This window comes from Chiloscyllium punctatum, chromosome 21, assembly GCF_047496795.1.
Source record: "Chiloscyllium punctatum isolate Juve2018m chromosome 21, sChiPun1.3, whole genome shotgun sequence".
Taxonomy (NCBI): domain Eukaryota; kingdom Metazoa; phylum Chordata; class Chondrichthyes; order Orectolobiformes; family Hemiscylliidae; genus Chiloscyllium; species Chiloscyllium punctatum.
The window spans coordinates 46502386-46522583 of record NC_092759.1 but is presented as its reverse complement, the minus strand read 5'-3'; positions in this window follow the sequence as shown (position 1 = coordinate 46522583).

The following is a 20198-nucleotide window of genomic DNA, read 5'->3' as shown; positions in this document are numbered from 1 at the left end:
CCTGTCCCTCTCTGTCTTTTCTGTCCCTCTCTCACTCTCTGTCCCTCTCTCTCTCTGTGTGTCCCGCTCTCTCTCTGTCATTCTCTTTCTCTCTGTCCGTCTCCCTCTCTATCACTCTGTCCATCTCTCTCTCTCTCTGTCTCTCCGTCGCTATCCCTCTCTCTTTCTGTGTCCCTCAGTCACTCTGTCCGTCGGTCTCGCAGTCTCCCTCTCTCACTCTCTCTCTCTCTCTCTGTCCCTCTGTCTATCTGTCCCTCTATCATTCGGTCTCTCTGTCCCTCTCTCTCTGTCTCTCTGTCCCTCTCTCTCTCTGTCCGTCGGTCTCTCTCTGTCCCTCTTTCTCTGTCTACCTCTCTCTCTCTCTCTGTCCCTCTGTCACTCAGTCTCTCTCTCTCTCTCTCTCTCTCTCTCTCTCACTCTCTCTCTCTCTGTCTCTCTGTCCCTCTCTCGTTCTGTATCTCACTGTCCCGCTTTCTCTTTCTATGTCCCTCCCCCTCTCACTGAGAGTCTCTCTCTCTCTGTCCGTCTCTCCCTGTGTCTCTCTGTCACTCTCTCTCTCTGTGTGTGTCTCTCTCTCTCACTGTGTCCATCTCTGTCCCCCTCTCTCTCTCTGTCCCCCTCTCTCTCTCTGTCCCCCTCTCTCTCTCTCTCTCTGTCCCCCTCTCTCTCTCTGTCCCCCTCTCTCTCTCTGTCCCCCTCTCTCTCTCTCTCTCTGTGTCCCTCTCTCTCTCTCTCTGTCCCTCTCTCTCTCTCTGTGTCCCTCTCTCTCTCTGTGTCCCTCTCACTCTCTGTCCATTTCTCTCTCTCCGTCACTCTGTCCCTCTCTCTCTCTGTCCCTCATTGTCTCTGCCCCTCGCACTCTGTTTCTCTCTGACCCTCTTTCTGTCTGTGTCTTTCTCTCTGTCCCTGTCCCTCTCTCTGTCCCTGTCCCTCTCTGTGTCTCTGTCCCTCTCCCCTCTCTGTGTCCCTCTCTCATTCTGTCACTCTCTCTCTCTGTCCCTCTTCCTCTCTCTCCGTTTCTCTCTCTCTCTCTGTACCTCACTTTGTGTCTGTTTCCTTCTCTCCCTCTCTGTCTCTCTGTCCTTCTGTCTCTCTGTCCCTCTCTCTCTCTGTCTCTCTGTCGCGCTCCCTCTCTCTTTCAATGTCTCTCTGTCTCTCTCTGTCTCTGTCCATCGGTCTCTCAGTCTCCCTCTCTCATTCTCTCTCTCTCTTTCCCTCTGTCTCACTGTCCCTCTATCATTCGGTCTCTCTGCCCCTCTCTCTCCCTCAGTCTCTCTGTCCCTGTCTCTCTTTGTCTCTCTGTCCCTCTCTCTCTCTCTGTCTCTCGGTCTCTGTACCTCTTTCTCTGTCTACCTCTCTCTCTGTCCCATGTCACTCTGTCTCTGTCTCTCTCTCTCTCTCTCTCTCCCTCTCTCTGTGTGTGTCTCTCTGTCCCAATGTTTCTCTGTCTCCCTCTCTCTGTCTGTCTCTCTGTCCCTCTCTCTCTGTCTTTTTGACCCCTCTCTCTCTTTCCCACTGTCTCTCTGTCCCTCCCTATCTCTCTCTGTGTCCCTCTCTTCCTCTCTATCGTTGTCCCTCTGTCCCTTTCTCTCTCTGTCCCTTTCTCTCTCTGTCCCTTGGTCTCTCTGTCCCTCTTTCTCTGCATACCTCCCTCTGTCCCTCTGTCCCTCTCTCTGTGTCTCTCTGTCCCTCGGTTTCTCTGTCTGTGCCTCTCTCTCTGTGTGTCTCACGTTCTCTCTGTGTGCGTCCATCACTCTCTCTGTCTCTCTCTCTGAGTCCTTCACTGTCTTTATGTCTATCACACTGTCCCTCACTCTCTGTTTCCCCCATCTCTTTGTGGCCCCCTCTCCCTGTGTGTCTCTCTTTCTCTCTGTGTGTGTCCATCACGCTCTCTGTGTCCCTCTCTCTGTGTCCCTCACTGTTTCTATGTCTATCACACTGTCCCTCTCTCTCTGTCCCTCTCTCTCTCTCTCTCTGTCCCTCTCTCTCTGTGTGTGTCCCTCTCTCTCTCTGTGTCCCTCACTCTCTCGGTGCCCCTCACTCTCTCTGTCCCTCGCTCTCACTGTCCCCCTCTCACTTTGTGTCCCTCTCTCTCTCTGTGATCCCCTCTCTCTCTCTGTCCCTCTCTCTCTCTGTCCCTCTCTCTCTCTGTCCCTCTCTCTCTCTGTCCGTCTCCCTCTTTCTCTCTGTGTCCCTTCCTCCCTCTCTATCTCTCTGCCCCTCTCTCTCTCTCTGTCTTTCTGTCGTTCGCCCTCTCTCGTTCTGTGTCCCTCTGTCTCTCAGTCTCCCTCTCTCACTCTCTCTCTCTGTCCCTCTGTCTCTCTGTCCCTCTATCATTCGGTCTCTCTGTTCCTCTCTCTCCCTCAGTCTCTCTGTCCCTCTGTCTCACTGTCCCTCTATCATTCGGTCTCTCTGTTCCTCTCTCTCCCTCAGTCTCTCTGTCCCTCTGTCTCACTGTCCCTCTATCATTCGGTCTCTCTGTTCCTCTCTCTCCCTCAGTCTCTCTGTCCCTCTGTCTCACTGTCCCTCTATCATTCGGTCTCTCTGTTCCTCTCTCTCCCTCAGTCTCTCTGTCCCACTGTCTCTCTGTCCCTCTATCATTCGGTCTCTCTATTCCTCTCTCTCCCTCAGTCTCTCTGTCCTTCTGTCTCACTGTCCCTCTATCATTTGGTCTCTCTGTTCCTCCCTCTCCCTCAGTCTCTCTGTCCCACTGTCTCTCTGTCCCTCTATCATTCGGTCTCTCTGTTCCTCTCTCTCCCTCAGTCTCTCTGTCCCTCTGTCTCTCTGTCCCTCTATCATTCGGTCTCTCTGTTCCTCTCTCTCCCTCAGTCTCTCTGTCCCTCTGTCTCACTGTCCCTCTATCATTTGGTCTCTCTGTTCCTCTCTCTCCCTCAGTCTCTCTGTCTCTCTCTCTCTCTGTCTTTCTCTATCTCTCTGTCCCTGTCCCTCTCAATCTCTCTGTACCCTTCCCCTCTCTGTGTGTCTCTCTCTCTGTCACTCTCTGTCTCTGCCCCTCTCCCTCTCTCTCTCTGTTTTTCTCTCTCTCTCTCGTGTCCCTCTCTCTGTCGCTGTCCCGTTCTCTCTCTCTGTCACTCTCTCCCTCTCTGTGTCCCTCTCTCAATCTGTAGCTCCATCCCTCTCTCTCTCTGTCATTCCCTCGCTCTCTCTCCCTGTATCCCTCTCTTTCAGTCCCTGTCTCTGTCCCTCAGTCTCCGTCCCTCAATCTCTCTCTCTCTCTCTCTCTCTCTGCCTGTCCCTCTCTCTCTCTGTCTCTCTGTCTGTCTCTCTCTCTCTCTGTTCCTCTCACCTTCACTGTCCATCTCTCTCTGTCGCTATGTCCGTCTGCCTCCCTCTCTCTGTGTCCCGCTATCTCTGTGTCCCCCCCCCCCGCCGCTCTCTCTCTGTCTCTCTGTCCCTCGTTCTCTGTCTCCCTCTTTCTCTCTCTCTCTCAATTTGTCCATCTGTCCATCTCACTCTCTCTGTCCCTCTGCCCCTGTCTCTCTCTATCTCTCTCTCTCTCTCTCTCTCTCAGTCCCTCTGTCCCTCTCTCTCTCTGTCCCTCGGCCTCTGCCTCTCTGTCCCTCTCTCTGTCTCTGTCCCTCTCTCTCTCTCTCTCTGTCCCTCTCTCTCTCTCTGTCCCTCTCTCTCTCTCTGTCCCTCTCTCTCTCTGTCACTCTCTCTCTCTGTCACTCTCTCTCTCTGTCACTCTCTCTCTCTGTCCCTCTCTTTCTCTGTCCCTCTCTTTCTCTGTGTACCTCTCTCTCTGTCCCTCTCTCACTCTCTCTCTGTGAGACTCTCTCTCTCAGACCCCCCCTCGTTCTCTGTCCCTCTGTCTCTCTGTGACCTTCTCTCTCTGTCCCTCCCTCTCTCTGTCCCTCCATCTCTCAGTATCCGTCACTCTGTGTGTGTGTTTCTCTCTCTGTGTTCCCCCCTCACTCTCTGTCCCCCTCACTCTCTGTCCCCCTCACTCTCTGTCCCCCTCTCTCTCTGTCCCTCCCTCTCTCTGTCCCTCCCTCTCTCTGTATCCGTCACTCTGTGTGTGTGTTTCTCTCTCTGTGTTCCCCCCTCACTCTCTGTCCCCCTCACTCTCTGTCCCCCTCACTCTCTGTCCCCCTCACTCTCTGTCCCCCTCTCTCTCTGTCCCTCTCTCTCTCTGTCCATCACTTTCTCTGTGTCCCTCTCTCTCTCTGTCCTTCACTCTCTCTTTGTCCCTCTCTCTCTGTCCATCATTCTCTCTCTGTCCCTCTCTCTCTCTGTCCCTCACTCTCTCTGTCCCCCTCTCTCTTTGTGTCCCTCTCTCTCTGTCCAGCTCTCTCTCTGTCTCTCTGTCCGCATCTCTGTCCTCGCTCTCTCTGCGTCTCTCTCTCTTTGTCCCTTTCTCTCTCTGAGTTCCTCACTCTCTCTGTGTCCCTTTCTCTCTGTATCCCTATCTCTCTCTCTACCTGTCACTCTCTCTGTGTCCCTCTCTCTCTCTCTCTGTCCCTCTCTCTTTCTCTCTGTATCCCTCTCTCTCGATCTCTCTCTATCCCTGAACCCTCTCTCTCTATCTCTCTCTGTGTCCCTCTCTCTTTGTCCCGCTCTCTCTCTCTGTCTCTTTCTCTGTCCCTCTCTCTCTGTGTCCGTCACTCTCTCTGTCCCTATCTCTCTGTCACTCTCTCCGTGTCCCTTTCTCTCTGTGTCCCTCTCTGTGCCTCTCTCTCTCTCAATTTCTCTCTCTCCCTCTCTCTAATCCTGTCCCTATCTCTCTCTCTCTGTTCCTCTCTCTCTGTGTCTTTCTTTCTATGTCTCTCTCTCTCCCCCTTTGTGTGTCTCTCTATCTCTCGGTTTCTGTCTCCCTCTCTGCTTCCCTCTCTCTCTATCTGTCCTCTCTTTCTCTGCGTCCCTTTCACTCTCTGTCTCTCTGTCCCTCGGTCTCTCAGTCTCCCTATCATTCTCTGTCCCTCTGTCTCGCCGTCCCTCTATCACTCGGTCTCTCTGTCCCTCTCTCTCTCTCTCTCTCTCTCTGTCCCTCGTTCTCTCTGTCCCTCTCTCTGTCTACCCCTCTCACTCTGTCCCTCTCTCACTCTGTCTCTCTCTCTCTCTGTGCCTCTCTCTCTCTCTCTGTGCCTCTCTCTCTCTCTCTGTCCCCCTCTCTCTCTGTCCCCCTCTCTCTCTTTGTCCCTCTCTCTGTGTCCCTCTCTGTCTCTGTCGCTCTCTCTCTGTCCCTTTCTCTGTCTGTATCTCTCTGTCCTTCTCTCTCACTGTCCCTCATTGTCTTTGCCCCCTCACTCTGTGTCCCTCTTTGTCCCTGTGTCCCACTTTCTCTCTGTCTTTCTCTCTCTCTGTCCCTCTCTCTGACCCTGTCCCTCGCGCACTCCCTGATCCTCTCCCTCTCTGTGTCCCGCTTTCTCCCTGTCCCTCTCTCTCTCTGTATCACTGTCCCTCGGTCTCTGTCTCTCTCTCACTCTCTTTCTCTCTCTGTCCCTCTGTGTCTCTGTTCCTCTATCACTCGGTCTCTCTGTTCCTCTCTCTCTCTCTCTCAGTCTCTCTGTCCCTTTCTCTCCCTGTCTCTCTGTCCCATTCTCTCTCTGTCCCTCGGTCTTTCTGTCCCTCTCTCTGTCTGTCCCTCTCTCTTTCTCTCTGTGCCTCTCTGTCCCTCTGTTTCTCAGTCCCTCTCTCTCTGTCTCACTGTCCCTCTCTCTCTGTGCATCTCTCTCTCACTGTGTCCCTATCTCTCTGTCCCTCTCTCTCTCTCTGTCCCTCATTGTCTCTGCCCTTCTCTATCTGCGTCCCTCTTTGTCTCTGTGTCCCTCTCTCTCTGTCTTTCTCTTTGTCCCTCTCTCTGTCCCTCTCCCTCTCTATGCCCCTCTCTCCCTCTCTGTCTCTCTGTCGCTCTCCCTCTCTCTCTATCTCTGTCCATCAGTCTCTCTCTGTCCCTCTCTCTGTCTCCCTCTCTCTCTCTTTCTGTCCCCCTGTCTCAGTCTCTCTCACTCTCTGTCTCTCTTCCCTCTCCCTCTTTGTGTCTCTCTAGCTCTCTGTGTCCGTCTCCCTCTCTGTTTCCCTCTCTCTCTATCTTTCCTTCTCTTTCTCTGTGACCATCTCTCTCTTTGTCCCTCTCTCTCTCTGTGACCCTCCCTCTCTCTGTCCCTCACTTTCTCTGTCCCTCTCTCTCTCTGGTACCCTCTCTCTTTCTCTGTCTCACTATCTCTCTGTGACCCACTCTCTCTGTGTGTCCTTCTTTCTGTGTGTCCCTTTCTCTGTCGCTCTCCCTCTCTATCTCTCCGTGTCCCTCTGTCTCTGTCTCTCTCTCTCTCTATCCCACCCTCGCTCTCGCTATCTGTCCCTCTCTCTGGCCCTCAGTCTCTTTGTCCCCCCCTCTCTCTGTATCCTTCTCGCTGTCTCTGCCCCCCTCTCTTTATATATACTCTCTCTCTCTCTCTCTCTCTCTCTATCGTTCTCGCTGTCTCTCTCTGTGTCCCTCTGTCTCTCTGTCTCTCTGTCCCCCTCTCTCTCTCTCAGTCTCTCTCTCTCTCTCTCTCTCTCTCTCTCTCTCTTTCCCTCTCTCTCTGTCTCCCTCTCTCTCCCTTTCTGGCACTCTGTCTTTCGTCTCTCTCTCTCTCAATCTGTCTCTGTCCTTGTCCCTCTCTCTCTGTGTCTCTCTGTCTCTCTGTCTCTTTCCATGTCCACCTCTGTCTCACTGTCCCTCTCTCTCTGTCCCTCTCTCTCTGTCCCTCTCTCTCTGTACCTCGCCCTGTCTCTCTGTCCCTCTCCATCTCTGTCTCTCTGTCCCTCTCTCTGTGTTTCCCTGTCTCTCTCTCTGAGTGTCCCTCTCTCTCTGTCTCTTTCTCCCTCTCTGTGTTCCTCTCTGTCTCTGTCTCTCTGTCTCTGTCTCTCTCTCTCTCTCTCTGTGACCCTCTCTCTTTCTCTGTCCATCTCTTTCTCTGTCCCTCTCTCTCTCCCTCTCTCTGTGCCTCCCTCTCTCTGTGTCCCTATCTCGCTATGTCCCTCTGTCTCTCTGTGTCCGTCACTCTCTCTCTCTGTGTCTCTCTCTATGACCCCCCATCTCTCTGTCCCCTTCTCTCTGTCTCTCTCTCTCTGTGTCCCTGTCTCTCTGTGTCCCTCTCTCTCTATCCGTCCCTCTCTCTGTGTTCCTCTCTCTGTGTGTCCCTCTCTCTCTCTGCATCCGTCAGTCTCTCTGTGTGTCTCTCTCTCTGTGTACCCCCACTCTCTGTGTGTCTCTCTTTCTGTGTGTCTGTGTCCATCCCTCTCTGTGTCCGTCTCTCTCTGGGTCCCTCCGGGTCTCTGTGTCCTCAAACTATCCCTCACTCTCTTTCTCCCTCTCTCTGTGTCCCTGTTTCTCTGTGTCCCTCACTCGCTCTTTCTCCGTGTCTCTCTCTCTATGTCCCTCACTCTCTCTGTGTCCCTCACTCTCTCTGTCCTCCTCTCTTTTGGTGTCCCTCTCTCTCTGTGACCCCCTCTCTCTGAGTCCCTCTCTCTCTCACTCTCTCTCTCTCTCTCTCTCTCTCTCTGTTCCTGGCTCTCTCTGTGTCCTCCTCTCTCTGTATTTCCCCTTTCTCTCTTTGTGTCCCCCTCTCTCTCTGTCCCTCTCACTCTGTGTCTCTCACTCTCTCTTTCTCTTTCTAACCCTCTTTCTCTCTCTGTCCCTCTGTCCCACTGTCCCTCTCTCTCTGTCCATCTCTCTCTGTCTCTCTGTCCCCATCTATGTCCCTGTCTCTCTCTGCGTCTCTCTCTTTGTCCCTTTCTCTCTCTGTGTTCCTCACTCTCTGCGTCCCTCTCTCTGTCTGTGTCCCTCTCTGTGTCCCTCTCTCTCTATGTCGCTCTCCCTCTCTGTTCCTCTCTCTCTCTGTCCCACTCTCTCTGTCCCTTTCTCTCTCTCTGTCTCTCTGTCCGTCTCTCTCTCTCTGCCCCTCATTGTCTCTGCCCCTCATTGTCTCTGCCCCTCATTGTCTCTGCCCCTCGCTCTCTGTGTCCCTCTCTGTCTCTCTCTGTCCCTCTCTCTCTTTCTCTCTCTGTCCCTTTCTCTGACCCTGTCCCCCTCTCTCCCTGTCACTCTCCCCTCTCTGTGTCCCTCCGTCTCTCTGCCCCTCTCTCTCTGTCTCTCTGTCCCTCGGACTCTCAGTTTCTCTCCCTCTCTCTGTCCCTCTATCATTCTGTCTCTCTGTCCCTCTCTCTCTGTCTCTCTGTCCCTCTCTCTCTCTGTGCCTCGGTATCTCGGTGCCTCTCTCTGTCTAACTCTCTCTCTCTCTATGGCCCTCTGTCTCTCTGTCCCTCACTCACTCTGTCTCTCTGTCTCTCTCTGTCCCTCTCTGTCCCTCTTTTTCTCTTTCCCTCTCTCTCACTGTCTCTCTGTCCCCGTCTCTCTGTGTCTCACTGCCCGCGCTCTCACTCTGTCTCTCTGTCCCTCTCCTCCCTCACTGAGTCTCTCTCCCTCTCTCTCTCCCTCTCTCTCTCCCTCTCTCTCTCCCTCTCTCTCTCCCTCTCTCTCTCCCTCTCTCTCTCCCTCTCTCTCTCCCTCTCTCTTTCCCTCTCTCTTTCCCTCTCTCTTTCCCTCTCTCTTTCCCTCTCTCTCTCCCTCTCTCTCTCCCTCTGTCTGTCCGTCTCTCTCTGTCCCTTTCTCTCTCTGTCTCTCTGCCCCTCTTTCTCTGTCCCTCATTGTCTCTGCCCCTCTCTCTCTGTGTCCCTCTTTGTCTCTCTGTCCCTCTCTCTCTCTGTCTTTCTCTCTCTCTGTGTCCCTCTCTCTGTTCTTGTCTCTCTCTCTCTCTTCTCCCTCTGTCCCTCTCTATCTCTGTGTCCCTCTCCCTCTCTGTGTCCCTCTCTCCCTCTCTCTCTGTCTCCCTGTCGCTCTCCCCCTCTCTCCCTGTGTCCCTCTGTCTCTCTCTCTTTCTGCCTCTCTGTCCCACTCTCTCTCTCTGTGTCCCTCTCTCTCTCTGTCCCTCTCTCTCTGTCCCTTTATCACTCTTTCCCTCTATCACTCTGTCTCTCTGTCCCTCTCTCTCAGTCTCAGTCTCTCTCTCTATCCCTTTCTCTCTGTCTCCCTCTCTCTCTTTCTGTCCGTCTGTCTCGCTGATCTCTCCCTCTCACTCTGTCTCTGTCACTCTCCCTCTTTCTGTGTCTCTGTGTCCCTCTGTCTCTCTGTCCATCTCTCTCTGTCTCTCTGTCCCGCTGTCTCTCCGTCGCTCTCTCTCTGCCCCTTTCTCTCTCTGTCCCTATCCCACTCTTTCTCTCTGTCTCTCCCTGTGTCTCTCTGTCCCTCTGTCTCTCTAACCTTCCTTCTCTGTCTCTCTGTCCCTCTCTCTGTGTGTCTCTCTGTGTCCCTCTCTCTTTCTGTGTCCCTCTCTCTCTCACTGTGTTCCTCTCTCTTTCTATCTCTCTGTCCCTTTCTCTCTCTGCCCTCCTGTCTCTCTGCCCCTCTCTCTGTCACTCTCTCCCTCTCTGTGTCCCTCTCTCTCTCTCTGTCCCTCCATCCCTCTCTCTCTGTCTCTCTATCCTTGTCTCTCTCTCTGTCCCACTCTCTGTCTCTCTGACCGCCTCTCTCTCTGTGTCTCTCTGTCTCTCTGTCCCTCTCTCTCTGTCCCTCCCTGTTCTCTCTCCCTGTGTCCCTCTCTCTCTCTCTCTCTCTCTGTCCCTCAGTCTCTCCGTCCCTCAGTCTCTCTCTCTCTCTCTGTCCCTCTCTCTCTCTCTGTGTTTCTGTCCCTCTCTCTGTCTGTCTGTCTGTCTCTCTCTCTCTCTCTGCGTCCCCTCTCTCTCTCTGTCTCCCTCTCTCTCTCACTGTCCCTCGGTCTCTGTCTCCCTCTCGCTCTCGCTCTCAATTTGTCCATCTCACCCTCTCACTCTCTCTGCCTTTCTGCCCTTCTCTCTATCTGTGTCACTCTCACTGTCTCTCAGTCTCTCTGTCCCTCTCTCTCTCTCTGCCCCTCGGTCTCTGTCTCTCTGTCCCTCTCTCTCTCTGTCCCTCGGTCTCTGTCTCCCTCTCGCTCTCTCTCTCAATTTGTCCATCTGTCCCTCTCACTCTCTCTGTCTTTCTGCCCTTCTCTCTATCTGTGTCACTCTCACTGTCTCTCAGTCTCTCTGTCCCTCTCTCTCTCTCTGCCCCTCGGTCTCTGTCTCTCTGTCCCTCTCTCTCTCTGTCCCTCGGTCTCTGTCTCCCTCTCGCTCTCTCTCTCAATTTGTCCATCTGTCCCTCTCACTCTCTCTGCCTTTCTGCCCTTCTCTCTATCTGTGTCACTCTCACTGTCTCTCAGTCTCTCTGTCCCTCTCTCTCTCTCTGCCCCTCGGTCACTGTCTCTCTGTCCCTCTCTCTCTCTGTCCCTCGGTCTCTGTCTCCCTCTCGCTCTCGCTCTCAATTTGTCCATCTCATCCTCTCACTCTCTCTGCCTTTCTGCCCTTCTCTCTATCTGTGTCACTCTCACTGTCTCTCAGTCTCTCTGTCCCTCTCTCTCTCTCTGCCCCTCGGTCTCTGTCTCTCTGTCCCTCTCTCTCTCTGTCCCTCGGTCTCTGTCTCCCTCTCGCTCTCTCTCTCAATTTGTCCATCTGTCCCTCTCACTCTCTCTGTCTTTCTGCCCTTCTCTCTATCTGTGTCTCTCTCACTCTCTCTCAGTCTCTCTTTCCCTCTCTCTCTCTCTGTCCCTCGGTCTCTGTCTCTCTGTCCCTCTCTCTCCCTGTCTCTCTGTCCCTCTCTGTCTCTCTCTCTGTCCCTCTCTCTCTGTCCCTCTCTCACTCTCTCTCTGTGACCTCCCTCTCTCTGTCTCTTTCTCTCTCTGTGACCTTCTCCCTCTCTTTCTCTCTCTCTCTCTGTCCCTCCCTCTCTCTTTGTCCCTCTCTCTCTGTGTCCCTATCTCTGTGTCTCTCTCTCTCTATGTCCCTAAATCTCTCTTTCTCTTTCTACCAGTCTTTCTCTCTCTGTCCCTCTGTCTCTCTGACCCACTCTCTCTGTCCCTCTCTCTCTCTGTCAATCTCTGTCTCTGTCTCTCTGCCCCCATCTCTGTCCCCCTCTCTCTCTCTGCGTCTCTCTCTCTTTGTCCCTTTCTCTCTCTGTGTTACTCACTCTCTCTGCGTCCCTCTCTCTATCTGTGTCTCTCTCTGTGTACCTCTCTCTATGTCCCTCTCTCTGTGTGTCCCTCTCTGTCTCTGTCCCCCTCTCTCTGTCCCTCTGTCCCTCACTTTCTCTCTCCCTCATTGTCTCTGCCCCTCTCACTCTGTGTCCTTCTTTGTCTGTCTCTTCTTCTCTCTCTGTTTTTCTCTCTCTGTCCACCACCCCCCTCTCTCAGTTTCTCTGTCCCTCTCTCTCTCTGTCCCTCAGTCTCTCTGTCTACCTCTTTCTCTCTGTACCTCTGTTTCTCTTTCTCTCTCTCTCTCTCTGTCTCACTGTCCCCCTCTCTCTTTCTATGTCCGTCTCTCTCACGGAGTCCCTCTCTCTCCCTTTCCCTCTCTCCGTGTGTCTCTCTGACCCTCTCACTGTCCCCCGCTCTCTCTGTCCTCTTCTCTCTGTGTGCCTCTCTCTCTCCGTCCCTCTCTCTCTGTCCCTTTCTCTCTTTCTCTCTCTCTCTGTCCCTCTTTGTCGCTCTGACCGTCTCTCTCTGTCTTTTTATCTCTCTCTGTACCTCTCTCTGTTCCTGTCCTTCTCTCTCTGTCCCTCTCTCCCTCTGTCTCTCTCTGTTCCTCTCTCTCTCTGTCCCTCTCTCCCTCTCTGTCTCTTTGTCCCTCTCTCTCTGTCTCTCTGTCGCTCTCCCCATCTCTCTCTGTGTCCCTCTGTGTCCCTCTGTGTCCCTCTGTGTCCCTCTGTGTCCCTCTGTCTCTCTGTCTCTCTGTCTCTCTGTCTCTCTGTCTCTCTGTCTCTCTGTCTCGCTCTCGCTGTCTCTCCCTCTCTCTCTCTCTCTCTCTCTCTCTCTCTCTCTCTCTCTCTGTACCTCTAACATCCTGTCTCTCTGTCCTCTCTCTCTCTTTTAGTCTCTCTCTCTCTATCCATCTCTGTCTATCTCTCTCTCTTTCTGTCCCTCTGTCTCTCTGTCTCTCTCTCACTCTGTCTCTCGCTCTCTCTCTCTGTCCCCCCTCTCTCTGTGTCCCTCTCTCCCTCTCTGTCTCTCTGACCCCTCTCTCTTTTCGTGTCCCTCTCTCTCTCTGTGTCCCTCTCTCTCTGTGTCCCTCTCTCTCTGTGTCCCTTTCTCTCTGTGTCCCTCACTCTCTTTGTGACCCTCTCTCTCTCTCTCTTTGTCCCTCTCTCTCTCTCTATGACTCTCTCTCTCTGTCCTTCTCTTTCTTTGTCTCTCTGTCTCTCTGTTACCCTCTCTCTTTCTCTGTCTCGCTCTCTCTTTGTGACCCACTCTCTCTCTCTGTCCTTCTGTCATTCTGTGTCCCTTACCCTGTCGCTGTTCCTCTCTATCTCTGTGTCCCTCTCTTTCTCTCTCTCTCTCTCTGTCCCTCTCTACTCTCTCTCTCTCTCTCTCTCTGTACCTCTCAATGTCCCTGAGTCTCTTTGTTCCACCCCCCCTCTCTCTCTCTCTCTCTGTGTCCTTCATTCTCTCTTTGTCCCTCTCTCTCTTTGTCCCTCTCTCTCTTTGTTCCTCTCTCTGTGTGTCCCTATCTCTCTGTGTCTCTCTCTCTGTGTCCCTAAATCTCTCTTTCTCTTTCTACCACTCTTTCTCTCTCTGTCCCTCTGTCTCTCTGACCCCCTCTCTCTCTGTCCCTCTCTATCTCTCTGTCAATCTCTGTCTCTGTCTCTATGTCCCCATCTCTGTCCCTCTCTCTCTCTGCGTCTCTCGCTCTTTGTCCCTTTCTCTCTGTGTGTTACTCACTCTCTCTGCGTCCCTCTCTCTATCTGTGTCTCTCTCTGTGTACCTCTCTCTATGTCTCTCTCTCTCTGTGTCCCGCTCTGTCTCTGTCCCTCTCTCTCTGTCCATTTCTCTCTGTCCCTCTGTCCCTCACTCTCTCTCTCCCTCATTGTCTCTGCCCCTCTCACTCTGTGTCCTTCTTTGTCTGTCTCTTCTTCTCTCTCTGTCTTTCTCTCTCTGTCCACCACCCCCCTCTCTCAGTTTCTCTGTCCCTCTCTCTCTCTGTCCCTCAGTCTCTCTGTCTACCTCTTTCTCTCTGTACCTCTGTTTCTCTTTCTCTCTCTCTCTCTCTCTGTCTCACTGTCCCCCTCTCTCTTTCTATGTCCGTCTCTCTCACGGAGTCCCTCTCTCTCTCTGACCCTCTCACTGTCCCCCGCTCTCTGTCCTCTTCTCTCTGTGTGCCTCTCTCTCTGTCCCTCTCTCTCTGTCCCTTTCTCTCTCTGTGTCTCTCTGTACCTCTCCCTCTTTGTCCGCATTGTCTCTGCCTCTCTCTCTCTCTCCCTGTCCCTCTTTGTCGCTCTGACCCTCTCTCTCTGTCTTTCTCTCTCTCTCTGTACCTCTCTCTGTCCCTGTCCTTCTCTCTCTGTCCCTCTCCCCTCTCTGTGTCCCTTTCTCTCTCTGTCACTCTCTCTCTGTCCCTCTCCCTCTCCCTCTCTCCCTCTGTCTCTCTCTGTCCCTCAGTCTCTCTGTCCCTCTCTCGCTGTCTCTCTCTCTCTCTCTCTCTCTCTGTACCTCTAACATTCTGTCTCTCTGTCCTCACTCTCTCACTTTTAGTTTCTCTCTCTCTATCCATCTCTGTCTGTCTCTCTCTCTTTCTGTCCCTCTGTCCCTCTGTGTCTCGCTCTCTCTCTCTGTCCCCCCTCTCTCTATGTCCCTCTCTCCCTCTCTGTCTCTCTGTCACCCTCTCTCTTTTCGTGTCCCTCTCTCCATCTCTGTCTCTCTGTCCCCCTCTCTCTTTTCGTGTCCCTCTCTCTCTCACTGTGTCCCTCTCTCTCTGTCTCTCTCTCAATCTCTCTCTCTTTCTGCCCACCTTCTCTGTGTCCCTCCGTCCCTCTCTCTCTGTGCCCCTCTCTCTCTGTGTCCCTCCATCTCTCTCTCTGTCTCTCTCTCTGTCCCTCTCTCTCTCTGTCCCTCTCTCTTTCTGTCCCTCTCTCTCTCTGTCACTTTGTCCCTCCGTCTTTGTCTCTCTCTCTATGTCTCTCTGTCCCTCTCTCTCTCTCCCACCCTCTCTCTCTCTCGCTCTGTCCCCCTCTCTCGCTGTCAGTCTCTCTGTCCCTCAGTCTTTCCGTCCCACAGTCTCTCTCTCTCTGTAACTCTCTGTCTCTGTCTTACTGTCCCTCTCTCTGTCTATTCCTCTCCATCTCTCTGAGTCCCTCTCTCTCTCTGCCTCTCTGTGTCTCTCTGTCTCTCTCTCTCTCTGTGTCCCTCTCTCTCTGTCTCTCTCTCTCTCTCTCTCTCTCTCTCTCTCTCTCTCTCTCTCTCTCTCTCTCTCTGTCCCTCTCTCTCTATCCCTCGGTCTCTGTCTCCCGCTCTCTCTCAATTTGCCCCTCTGTCCCTTTCACTCTCGCTGTCACTCTGTCCCTCTCTCTCTCTGTCTCTCTGTTCCTCTCTGTCTCTATGTCCCTCTCTCTGACTCTATCTGTGTCCCTCTATCTCTGTGTCCCTCCGTCTCTCTGTGTCCGTCACTCTCTCCGTGTGTGTGTCTCTCTCTGTCCCCCCTCTCTCTCTGTCCCCCTCACTATCTGTGTCTCTCTTTCTCTGCGTGTGTGTCCATCCCTCTCTGTGTCCCGCTCTCTCTGTGTCCCTCAATGTCACTGTGACCCTCACACTGTCCCTCCCTCTCTGTGTCCCTCTCTCTATGTCCCTCTCTCTGTGTCCCTCATTCTCTCTGTGAACCTCATTCTCTCAGTCCCCTTCTCTCTCTGTTTCTCTCTCTCTGTGTCCCTTTCTCTCTGTGTCCCTCACTCTCTTTGTGACCCTCTCTCTCTCTCTCTTTGTCCCTCTCTCTCTCTATGACTCTCTCTCTCTGTCCTTCTCTTTCTTTGTCTCTCTGTCTCTCTGTTACCCTCTCTCTTTCTCTGTCTCGCTCTCTCTTTGTGACCCACTCTCTCTCTCTGTCCTGTCATTCTGTGTCCCTTACCCTGTCGCTGTTCCTCTCTATCTCTGTGTCCCTCTCTTTCTCTCTCTCTCTCTCTCTGTCCCTCTCTACTCTCTCTCTCTCTCTCTCTCTCTCTGTCCCTCTCAATGTCCCTGAGTCTCTTTGTTCCACCCCCCCTCTCTCTCTCTCTCTCTGTGTCCTTCATTCTCTCTTTGTCCCTCTCTCTCTTTGTCCCTCTCTCTCTTTGTTCCTCTCTCTGTGTGTCCCTATCTCTCTGTGTCTCTCTCTCTGTGTCCCTAAATCTCTCTTTCTCTTTCTACCACTCTTTCTCTCTCTGTCCCTCTGTCTCTCTGACCCCCTCTCTCTCTGTCCCTCTCTCTCTCTCTGTCAATCTCTGTCTCTGTCTCTATGTCCCCATCTCTGTCCCTCTCTCTCTCTGCGTCTCTCGCTCTTTGTCCCTTTCTCTCTGTGTGTTACTCACTCTCTCTGCGTCCCTCTCTCTATCTGTGTCTCTCTCTGTGTACCTCTCTCTATGTCCCTCTCTCTGTGTGTCCCTCTCTGTCTCTGTCCCCCTCTCTCTGTCCATTTCTCTCTGTCCCTCTGTCCCTCACTCTCTCTCTCCCTCATTGTCTCTGCCCCTCTCACTCTGTGTCCTTCTTTGTCTGTCTCTTCTTCTCTCTCTGTCTTTCTCTCTCTGTCCACCACCCCCCTCTCTCAGTTTCTCTGTCCCTCTCTTTCTCTGTCCCTCAGTCTCTCTGTCTACCTCTTTCTCTCTGTACCTCTGTTTCTCTTTCTCTCTCTCTCTCTCTGTCTCACTGTCCCCCTCTCTCTTTCTATGTCCGTCTCTCTCACGGAGTCCCTCTCTCTCTCTGACCCTCTCACTGTCCCCCGCTCTCTGTCCTCTTCTCTCTGTGTGCCTCTCTCTCTCTGTCCCTCTCTCTCTGTCCCTTTCTCTCTCTGTGTCTCTCTGTACCTCTCCCTCTTTGTCCGCATTGTCTCTCTCTCTCTGTCCCTCTTTGTCGCTCTGACCCTCTCTCTCTGTCTTTCTCTCTCTCTCTGTACCTCTCTCTGTCCCTGTCCTTCTCTCTCTGACCCTCTCCCCTCTCTGTGTCCCTTTCTCTCTCTGTCACTCTCTCTCTCTCCCTCTGTCTCTCTCTCTCCCTCTGTCTCTCTCTGTCGCTCAGTCTCTCTGTCCCTCTCTCGCTGTCTCTCTCTCTCTCTCTCTCTCTCTCTCTCTCTCTGTACCTCTAACATTCTGTCTCTCTGTCCTCACTCTCTCACTTTTACTTTCTCTCTCTCTATCCATCTCTGTCTGTCTCTCTCTCTTTCTGTCCCTCTGTCCCTCTGTCTCTCGCTCTCTCTCTCTGTCCCCCCTCTCTCTATGTCCCTCTCTCCCTCTCTGTCTCTCTGTCCCCCTCTCTCTTTTCGTGTCCCTCTCTCTCTCACTGTGTCCCTCTCTCTCTGTCTCTCTCTCTCTCTTTCTGCCCACCTTCTCTGTGTCCCTCCGTCCCTCTCTCTCTGTGCCCCTCTCTCTCTGTGTCCCTCCATCTCTCTCTCTGTCTCTCTCTCTGTCCCTCTCTCTCTCTGTCCCTCTCTCTTTCTGTCCCTCTCTCTCTGTCACTTTGTCCCTCCGTCTTTGTCTCTCTCTCTATGTCTCTCTGTCCCTCTCTCTCTCTCCCACCCTCTCTCTCTCTCGCTCTGTCCCCCTCTCTCGCTGTCTGTCTCTCTGTCCCTCAGTCTTTCCATCCCACAGTCTCTCTCTCTCTGTAACTCTCTGTCTCTGTCTTACTGTCCCTGTCTCTGTCTATTCCTCTCCATCTCTCTGTGTCCCTCTCTCTCTCTCTCTCTGTCCCTCTCTCTCTATCCCTCGGTCTCTGTCTCCCGCTCTCTCTCAATTTGCCCCTCTGTCCCTCTCACTCTCGCTGTCACTCTGTCCCTCTCTCTCTCTGTCTCTCTGTTCCTCACTGTCTCTATGTCCCTCTCGCTGTCACTCTCTCCGTGTCCCTCTCTCTCTGTGTCCCTCTCTGTGTGTCTCTCTGTCTCAATCTCTCTCTGTCCCTCTCTCTGTTCCTGTCCCTCTCTTTCTCTGTGTCCCTCTTTCTCTATCTCTCTCTCTCTCTCTCTCTCTCTCTCTGTGTGTCTCCCTCTGTGTGTCTCTCTATCTCTCTGTGTACATCTCTCTCTCTGTGTCCCTCTCTTTCACTGTGACCATCCCTCACTCTCTTGTCCCTCTTTCTCAGTGTCCCTTACTCTCTCTTTCTCTTTCTATCCCTCTTTCTCTCTCTGTCCCTCTCTCTCTTTGTCCCTCTCTCTCTCTGTCCCTATCTATCTCTATCTATCTCTCTCTCTGTCTCTCTGTCCCCATCTCTGTCCCCCTCTCTATCTGCGTCTCTCTCTCTTTGTTCCTTTCTCTCTCTGTGTTCCTCACTCTCTCTGCTTCCCTCTCTCTATCTGTGTCCCTCTCTGTGTCCCTCACTCTCTCTGAGTCCCTATATCTCTCTATCCCTAGCTATCTCTCTGCCTGTCACTCTCTCTGTGTCCCTCTCTGTCCATCTCTCTTTCTCACTGTATCCCTCTCTCTCTCGATCTCTCTCTGTTCCTGATCCCTCTCTCTCTCTCTCTCTGTGTCCCTCTCTCTCTGTCCCGCTCTCTCTCTGTCCCTATCTCTCTCTCTCTGTCACTACCTCCGTGTCCCTCTCTCTGTGTGTCCCTCTCTGTGTGTCCCTCTCTGTGTGTGTCTCTCTCTCAATCTCTCTCGGTCCCTCTCTCTGTTCCTGTCCTTCTCTCTCTGTCTCTCTCTCTCTGTGTCCCTCTCTCTCTCTCTGTGTCCCTCTCTCTCTGTGTCCCTAACTCTCTCTTTCTCTTTCTATCCCTCTTTCTCTCTCTGTCCCTCTGTCTCAGTCTCTCTCTCTTTCTCTGTCCATCTCTCTCTTTCTCTCTGTCCCCATCTCTCTTCCTCTCTCTCTGCGTCTCTCTCTCTTTGTCCCTTTCTCTCTCTGTGTTCGTCCCTCTCTCTATCTATGACTCTCTCTGTGTCCCTCTCTCTATGTTCCTCTCTCTGTGTGTCCCTCTCTGTCTCTGTCTCTGTCCCTCTCTCTCTGCCCATTCTCTCTCTGTCTCTCTCTCTCCCTCTCTCTCTCTCTGTCTTTTTCTCTCTCTCTCTGTCCCTCTGTCTGTCCCAGTCCCTCTCTCTCACTCTGTCCCTCTCCCCTCTCTGTGTCCCTCTGTCTCTCTGTCCCTCGGTCTCTCAGTCTTTCTCTCGGTCTCTCGGTCTCTCGGTCCCTCTAGCACTCGGTCTCTCGGTCCCTCTAGCACTCGGTCTCTCTGTCCCTCTCTCTCTCTCGGTCTCTCTGTCCCTAGGTCTCTCTGTTCCTCTCTCTCTGTCTACCCCTTTCTCTCTGTCCCTCTGTCCCTCTCTCACTCTGTTTCTCTGTTTCTCCCTGTGTCTCTCTGTCCCTCTGTTTCTCTGTCCCTCTCTCTCTCTCTGTCTCTCTGTCCCTCTCTCTCTCACTGAGTCCCCCTCTCCCTCTCTGTCCCTCTCTCTCTCTCTGTTCCTCACTCTCTCCGCGTCCGTCTCTCTATCTGCCCCTCTCAATCTGTGTCCGTCTTTCTCTCACTCTCCCTCTCTCTCTTTTTGTGTTTCTCTCTCTGTGCGTCCCTGTCCCTCTCCTCTCTCTCTGTCCCTCGGTCTCTCTGTCCCTCGGTCTCTTAGTCTTCCTCTCTCTCTCTCTCTCTCTGTCTCTGTCTCTGTCTCTGTCTCTCTCTCTCTCTCTCTCTCTCTCTCCGTGTCTCTCTCTCTCTCTGTCCCTCATTGTCTGTGTCCCTCTTTCTCTCTCTCTCCCTCTCTCTCTTTCTGTGTTTCTCTCTCTCTCTCTCTGTGTCCCTGTCCCTCTCCTCTCTCTCTGTCCCTCGGTCTCTCTGTCCCTTGGTCTCTCTGTCCCTCGGTCTCTCTGTCCCTCGGTCTCTTAGTCTTCCTCTCTCTGTCTCTGTCTCTGTCTCTGTCTCTGTCTCTGTCTCTGTCTCTGTCTCTCTCTCTCTCTCTCTCTCTCTCTCTCTCTGTCGTTCTGTCTCTCTGTCCCTCTAGCACTAGGTCTCTCTGTCCCCCTCTCTCTCTCTCTCTCTCTCCCTGTCTCTCTGTCCCCCCTCTCTCTCCGTCTCACTGTCCCTCTCTCTCACTGAGTCCCTCTCACTCTCTCTGTCCCTCTCTCTATGTCTCTCTGTCCATCTCTCTCCCTCTCTCTCTCTCTCTCTCAGTGCCCCCTCTTTCTCTGCCCTACTCTCTCTATGTCCCTCTCTCACTCTGTCCATCTCTCTCTGTCCCTTTCTCTCTCTCTGTCTCCCTGTCCCTCTCTTTCTTTCTCTCTGTCCCTCTCTCTCTCTCTCTATCCCTCTCCTTGTCGCGCGCTCTCTCTTTATGTCCCTCTGTCCCTCCGTCTCTCTGTCCCCCTCTCTCTTTGTTTCTCTGTCAATTCTTCTCTGTCTCTCTGTTCCCCTCTCTCTTTCTGTGTCCCTCTCTCGCTCTCTCTCTGTCCCTCTCTCTCTGTCCCACTCTCTCTGTCCCTCTCTCTCTGTCCCTCTCTCTCTGTCTCTCTGTCCGTCTCTCTCTGTCCGTCTCTCTCTCTGTCCCTCTCTCTCTCTCTGTCCCTCTCTCTCTCTCTGTTCCTCTCTCTCTGTCGCTCTCTCTCTCTCTGTTCCCCACTCTGTGTCCCTCTGTCCCTCTCTCTCTGTCACTCTCTCCCTCTCTGTGTCCCTCTCTCACTCTGTCCCTCGATCTCTCTCTCTGTCACTCTGTCCTTCCCTCTCTCTTTGTTCCTCTCTCTCTTTCTGTCTCTCTCTCTCTGTCGCTTTGTCCCTCTGTCTCTGCCTATCTCTCTCTGTCTCTCTGTCCCTGTCTCTGTCTCTCTGTCCCTCTCTCTCTCTCCCACCCTCGCTCTCTCTCCCTCTGTTCCTCTCTCTCTGTCCCTTTCTCTATCCCTCAGTCTCTCTCGCTCTCTGTGTCCCTCTCTCTCTCTGCCTCTGTCTGTCTCTCCGTCTCCCTCTCTCTCTCTGTTTCTCTCTCTCTCTCTCTGTCCCTCTCTCTTTCTCTATCTCTCTGTCCCTCTGTCCCTCTCTCTCCATCCCTCGGTCTCTGTCTCCCTCTCTATCTCTCTCAATTTGTCCCTCTGTCCCTCTCTCTCTCGGTCTCTCTGTGTCTCTCTGTCCCTCTCTCTCTGTGTCCCTCGCTCTCTGTCTCTCTCTGTCTCTCTCTCCGTCTCTGTCTCTGTCTCTGTCCC